At 42.2% G+C, this 7,130-nt stretch overlaps 1 long non-coding RNA gene across 2 annotated transcripts; it reads right to left on the bottom strand.

The window, feature by feature from the left end:
* Positions 1-3,174: 3,174 nt before the first annotated feature.
* LOC114058419 lies at positions 3,175-6,584 on the bottom strand. Of its 2 annotated transcripts, none has more exons than XR_003571449.1 (3): positions 6,418-6,584; positions 4,901-4,999; positions 3,175-3,270 (listed from the first exon to the last, which is right to left on the bottom strand). It is a non-coding gene; the product is annotated as an uncharacterized LOC114058419 (long non-coding RNA). The 2 variants fall into 2 exon arrangements; XR_003571450.1 differs by lacking the exon at positions 6,418-6,584 and adding an exon at positions 6,179-6,338.
* Positions 6,585-7,130: the final 546 nt, after the last annotated feature.

Genomic DNA, 7,130 nt, shown 5'->3' with positions numbered 1-7,130 from the left:
AATTAGGCCATGATTTGACATCTGTAACTGCTATTAAGGATTGGTGCATTGTGGTGCTTTTAGTGTAGAGAATGGGAGTCCTGTAAGATCTGCTGCTCAGATGGCAGAGTTGAACTTTTCTACCAGGAGAAAATTGGCAGACCAAAATCATACAACCCTGAAGAGAAGCTAAGGACAATAAATCCAACATGGTTTTCTACCTACGTGCATTCACCACAAATGAATGAGCAAAACCTTAAGAAAAGAAGCAAGGTTCTGATATTTGGGAAATTTACATTTTGGAAAGGTAGTTCCAGAGCCTGGGAGAGAGATTTGATCATGGACCAATTAAATGCTGAAGCCTGAAAATTGTTTAGTGTTATGTATAATTACTTTTCCATCTATAACAGGAAATTATTTAAATGCAAATTAAACTATGCTGCCAGAAGGTAGATGTATGGTGCTGAATAGAGCTGTTTTAGGAAACAATGTAATTTTAGGAAAATTACCTCTGTTGTCCTGAGGAAAAAAAACAACGGCTGTGGAATTAGCCCTACAAATAATGTTGTACCACTAAGATCAGTTAAACATTGTTATTCTCCAGGATTTGAGCTGCTATAAAACTCCTAAAATGAGTAGCAATTGTTGCCTAAGTGTGAAAGGAGACTTTAGAAGTGAAACAGTGTCCCTGGATTTCTTGTGTAATAAAGCATATACCACCTATCTCCAGCTGGTTGGGAGGGTGGGTGGAAAGCTGGGAAGGTTTTAAAGCTTAAACCTCTATACTTTTGGTTCCCAAAATTAGAAGCTTTGTATGCACCAGTCAGATTTGTCTAACTTTGTTACAGTACTGTGGAGCTGCTTGCCATTTTAACTGGGGGATTCCTAGAAACCACCCAGGTCCCATAGTGAGACTTCTGATTCACTTTGTGAATGCCACAGGAGGTCCTTCTAGGACCTTCAAAGGGAGCAAAAGAAAAAAACCACGGCTGAAAAAAAGAAATTAGCTCAGATTAATGTAGACAAAATACCACAGCACAGTGAAGGTGAGGAAATGTTTTGTTTGGCTTTCATGAGAGGACTTTATTGACTCTCACTTTCCATACATCAGGCTTTACTGTAGGACCATTGCAGGCCATACCACAGGTCCAGCAAGAGCCAGGCTTCCGTGAGGAGCCCAGGAATATCACAGTTCTTGTGACACAGTCAGATCTTCCTTTGCTTTCCCCTGGGGTGATAAAAAAAATGAAGAAAAGAGAATGTTTTACTGCAAAGTGACACATTTAGGGGATCAAGCATTCAAACAGGCTTGTGGAAGAAAGAGCCTAAAGATTAGGCATAAATAGTGAAAGCATATGTGGAGAGGGAATGGTGTTAGCTCTTGTCCTGTTGGTCATTCTGTCAACCCTGCTGGGATGAGTTTGGTAACAGCTCAGAACGAGGTTTTCATCTATCAGCAAGGGCAAAGTCTGAGAAAGATTTTAAACCCCTAGTGGACATGGGCCCACTTCAATTAAAAAAAAACCAACCAAACCAAACCAAACCAAATCTAACCAAACCAAACCAAAAAAATCTAATGGGAAGAAAAACTTGTTTTTTTATCCACAAACATTTTTTTCAGTGAATAGTGAAAGCTTTTCTCTCCATAGCCCTTTTGATGATGCTCTGAAAAAGAGGACACAGTGACAAAAACAAATGAAGTTCTTCCCTGAAGACTGTCCCCCAGACTCCAGAGCAGAGTGAGTTTCCATAACAGCAAGTGATTTAACACAGCATCTAATACATTTGCACTCAATGTCTAGGAGTCAGTCACAGGTACACACCGTGGGCAGGGAGCCCAGTCCCTGTCAGCTCAGAAGTTCAAGAAGAGCTGAGATAAAGCCCCTAGGAAAGGGAGATTCAGCTGGCTGTAGGAAGAACCTAAGGCAGGAGGCAGCAAGATGCAAATCATGGGAAAATCAGACAGATAAATATCTTGCAGGAGACTGGCATTTCCACCATTGTAAAGGAGCTGTCAGGTGCATCAGAGACAGGTCGGAGAGGGCGAGCAGTTCTCTTATGTTGATAGCACCCAGCATGGACCCTTTTGCACATGGGATGTGTGCCCTTGTGCAAACCACATATGGCCAAATGTTTCTCTGGGGTGTGTCATAAAGCACATAATTGCAAGGCATTCCTATATATCCCAAGGAGCCTGCTGTGACAACTGCTGAAAGACAAATGCCAGTAGCAATCAACACCTGCCTAGCAATGATTTAAGCAACTGTGTACCCAAGAAAAAGGTTCCCTTGCTGACTGTGGTGCCACTGACTTCCAAAAGTGAGTGTCTGAGGTCAGATCTGCACCTTGAAACCCGAGGAGTCCATGTGCCTTGCATCAGTGTAAGGGGGTAGGGGACTTATCTCCCATCTGTTTCTTTCTTATTTACCCATTTCCAGCAGCCTGCATCTCTGTCTTCCTGGCATGGGAACACTCAGAAGATGCAGGACAGTGGTCATCTTTATATGTGCTTGGAAAACTTCCTGTCTCTTATTTCCAAGGCATTTGAGAGCCTCTTGCAGGCACACTGCATTAACAATGTCTTTACTGAGGGGACTAAAACCCATTGTAATGACACAAAGCATTAAATGTTGATCAGTTAGAGTGGCCAGGTGTGCATCACACACAATGAGCCTTGCAGGAGACAGAAGTTTAAATTACTGTGTTACATATACAGCAGCCTTGGGGTATGCTGAGGCCTCTTTATGTCACCCCGGCAGCAGAAAGAAGTTTTAAACCATTATTTTGCCTAAAGAGCCTCCTTGAATAGGCCACAAGTACTTATTGATGAATGCTTATTCACAGTTGAAATTAAATTGCCTAAAAGTAAGGGTTTTGCTTTCAAGAGCCTGTGGGAAGTAGAGGGTGAGACAGAGTTTCTCCAGGGGATTGTGAATGTGCTGCAGGGGGGCTGGGGAGCCTCCTGCTGCACTGTGGGGCAGACTGTGGGGCCACGTTTTCACATAAGAATTGTTCTTCCCTCTTTTTCCCAAAGGACTGTGCTAAAAATGGGACCTTCGTAGCCTCTGAGAAGAGTCACGAAGGAAATAAAAGGCTGCAATGTAAAGGCATGGGATCATTCCACAAAAATCCATCAGCATTTTGAACAGGGGTGCCTTGAAGCAGGAATAAAGCACCCTGTGAAATGAGGACCTCTGTTGACAATTCAGCTCCTTGTTGAAGGTTTTTGACAGCTTGGCCCTGCTTACCTGTTCTCACAAGATTTTTCTTGTTTTGGCTTCTGTCTCTGGCCTGAAAGAATTGGCAGAGGAAGGTCGTGTTTACCTAGCAATATAAAATTTATATAACTTGAATTTGAGGGGGACTCTTGATATGAAATATGGATTGTACTGCAAAGTCTGACAAGCTGTCATACTCGAGGAAGGGACCCTGTCCTTTGTTTAGCTCTGCAAAAAAATACAGCAGGAGGGCGATAAACACGAGCTGCGTGCTGCCTCGGGCAGAGGCTGGATGGAGCACTTCAAAGGTGTGCCCAAGGGTATTACAGCTGAGCTGAAATCTTTCTGCCTGCACAACTAGGACATCTTAGTACCTTCAAGGTCCTCTTCAACCCCCATCTGTGAGCTCCTGGCTTTCATTTTACACTGGTCATGTATCTGGTTTTAGGCTGCTCGTTTAGGGAGAAGCTATAATTCAGCTTTCCTGGAATCTTCTTTCTTTGCAATTAACAAAAAATAAAGGACTTAGAAGTTCAGGCAGCCCTTTGTACTGAGCCAGGCACAATAAATGAGTGGTGTTCATCTACTGATCACTGATAGTGTGTGAAGTTCAGATCTGGGGTACTATCCACACTGTACAAGAGATTTGGTAAAATTATTGTTACTATTGCTTAATAAGTAAAAATATTCTTTAATGACCTTCATACCTGAGAGGAGAAAAAAAGAATCAGAGCAATGAAAGAAGTCCTCTTAAAAGCTTAATTAAAATATGAAACCTTTGATTTCAGGCAATTAAACGAGACATTTTATGCCTTTAAATTAAGTATTCTGATACTCTCTAAATAGAATATGCTTATGGCTGAAACTGTATTCACGATTATAATGGTCTGGATTAGTAGTGCTTCAGATGTGCACCTCAAAGCAAAACTGACTGCAGAACTGAAGCAGAGATTGCTTCCCAAAGACTAATGAGAGTTGAAGATGCTCTGATGGTGGCTGTCAGAATTGGCAGCTGCTTTATGAAGCTGAAGGACATAGGTGAAAAACCTATGGAAAATTTGGAGAACAAAATGTAAATGATGGTGCTTCTCTGGAGTCAGATGTCCAGGCACAGGTGCCCATAAACATCCCACTGCATATTGAGGAGCCACGTGAAATGGCCACTGCCTGTCCATTTGGGAGCAATCAGAAAAAGGTGCCTTTTTTCCAGCTGAGCCATTCATCTGTTCAGCCTAAGGCATCCCTCAACATTTGGGTGAGGGCAGAGAGAGAAGATGAGCTTGGTTGTCAGCCAAATCTCAGCTTTGGAAAGTAGCTTTTACCTGCCTAAATTTAATCTAATTGCACATAGTTGTAGCTTTTGCTTTTACACCCTGCCCTAAAATATTGAACAGCAGCATACTAGGCAATTAAATAGCTGTCATGCCTTCTCCCAGATCTAGCAACACTTTGGGGATATATATGACTCCTGATTTGTACAATCAGTTAGTAAAAACTTTGTAGAGCACTTTTGGATTCATCTGAATGAAATGTACCACCATAAATGTAAGATCATTCTCATTACCATTAATATTCTTTTATAAGGGACCTTATCAAAAGCATTTTGAGAAGCCAAGTAAATTATATCTACCAGGTCACCTTTATGTACTATTTTATTAGCTTTTCAGATGAAGAATTGCTTTGAAGTAACAATATTTCCTTACGGTGACTGAAGTGGGTTTTCTTCTTATCGTTGTTTATTTGCCTTCATTATGGTGACATTACAGGCTACAGCTGAGGTTGAGGGCCTGTTTTGCTTAAGACTGCATAAATATGAAAGGAGAGAATGGTGACATTTTGGGAAACTTAAAAAAAAAATAAATAAAAAGGTAAACAAACTTTTTGCTTTTGTCCGTGCTGAGATCCTTGTGCTCATGTCCTGAGTGGTACCAGCTGGATGGTGATTGTTTCAAGGGATGGAGGATCATCTCCCAGCCAGGGTGTCTCTGCCACTTCTGGGGTGTGAACAGGCCCCAGAGATACTGTGCCCTTCCCTGCAGTGCTGGTGCTGCTGCAGTGGGAGCACTGCCTGAATGAGCAACATTTCCACAGGCACTGTGGGGTACCGCTCCTGCAGTAGCTCCCAGTGAGTTTTCCCTTGCAGTTGTTGCACAATAGGAGACAGCATTGAATCTTTTCCTTTGTTTTCAGGAGGGAATTTCACCCCATAAGGTGAATGGGGCACCTTATTTGACAGGTTCACTATTGTGGGTTTGTTTCCTCTACAGCCTGGGCGGGCACTGCCCAGTGATTTACTGCCCTGGTAAACTGATAGCCATATGACTCCTTCCTCAGGTCCTGTTCACCTTCCACAGTGTTAAAGTAAATAATTGCTGAATTCACCCTCTATTTTCCCAGAGAAAGCAGCAGAGACAAGGAATCTCTTTAGTTACATTTATACAAATAACTCATGCCGAGGTTTTATTTCTGCTTCAGCATTCTCTGAAATTTCAGTCTCCCTTCTCCCCACAAAGATAGAGGGCTGTGGAGAAGAAATGCCTGCTTTAGTACATCTGACAGCAAGTAACCATGGAGAGTGGTGTCTTCCAGCTGATACATATATTTGAGTTAATTAGGTACAATAAAGCTGTCACATAACAACAGCGCTTTCTAAGTTTCACTCATTATATGCCTCGTTGGGGGTTTAATTTTTTTCTCTTCTACTATATCAGAAATACCTTGGTTTTTTTTTTTTATAGGCCTATACATCTATGTCCTTTTCCTTTCTATCTTGTCTGCATTTACTCTACTCTCTGTTCTGCTCTTTAGTCAGATATCCTTTTTAATTTTTAAAAGAATGTTTATTTTCAGTAAACTCTGCTCAGCCGTGCAAATTTCATTCTTTCTGTTCTTATTTTCAGCTCAAAAGGTCCAACCACCATCTGCCCCTCTAGAACTGATTCTTAAATAGCCTCCGGATTGATTACATTAGCCAAACTCACCCTTGGTACAACTCCTGAGGCTGCCAGAGCAGTTACTCCAGGAACAAATTTGCTCTAAGTTGTTAAAGAGTTTCACTATGCCCTTGAGCCTTCTGTTAATCATTTTTTCTCGTAGTTTTAAAATCTGGCCTTTTAAAGTTCACCCTCACTGCATTACCCCTAGGAGAGTAACCTTCTATTATGATATCAAACCTAATTGCACAGTGATTATGATTACCCAGTGGATTTCTGACTCTCACCTCCCTTAACTCTTGTGCATAATTTAGCACAGAGTTGAGATTCAGTCCCTCCAACAAAGGACTCCTATGAAAAGCAGTCTTTAAATAATATCAATTAATTGGCTTTTCATACCATGGGCTTTTCAACTGATAGGCAGCAGAGGCATGGAAGTCATAACTCTTCCACTACTGACTCAGTGCCCTCCACAGGGTCATCCTGCATTGTTCCAGTGGTGGTCCTCAGAGTCATAGGATCATAGAATCATAGAATGATAGAATCATAGAATGGCCTGGCCTTGTGCTTGTCCCCAGTGGTCCCTGCAGCTTACCCAGGTGGCCTTGGCACTGGCAGAATGGTGATAGGTGATAGAGGAGCCCCCTTAAGAGTCAGAAAAGTAAAAAAGCGTAAGGTTTGGAAATGAAAAGCCTCTCTATAATGGGCAGAGGATAATAGAAGGGAGGGAGGTGGCGGGGTTCAGTGCACTTCTGTAACGGCTGTTTAGTGACTGCCGTTCTTGCAGCATGTGGGCGACACGTATTAATAGAGCTGCACGCCCCACCAAAGCCTCTTAGACCCTGTGCTCACTCTCCTGCTCTTCCCATGACCCTTTGTAATGAGCTTGATAGCAGACCAGGTCAATTTGTTTTTGGTGGTTTCCACGAACTGAGAACAAATGGAACAGTCTGGAGAAAGCACGTTGCTAATTTCAGAATGTAATAGCTTCTGGTGACTT

Source organism: Empidonax traillii, unplaced genomic scaffold (assembly GCF_003031625.1).
Source record: "Empidonax traillii isolate 1590-97213 ecotype Southwest subspecies unplaced genomic scaffold, ASM303162v1 scaffold171:size1303362, whole genome shotgun sequence".
Taxonomy (NCBI): Eukaryota; Metazoa; Chordata; class Aves; order Passeriformes; family Tyrannidae; genus Empidonax; species Empidonax traillii.
Note: the sequence above shows the minus strand (reverse complement) of the source record. Positions and strands in the feature narration are given on the sequence as shown.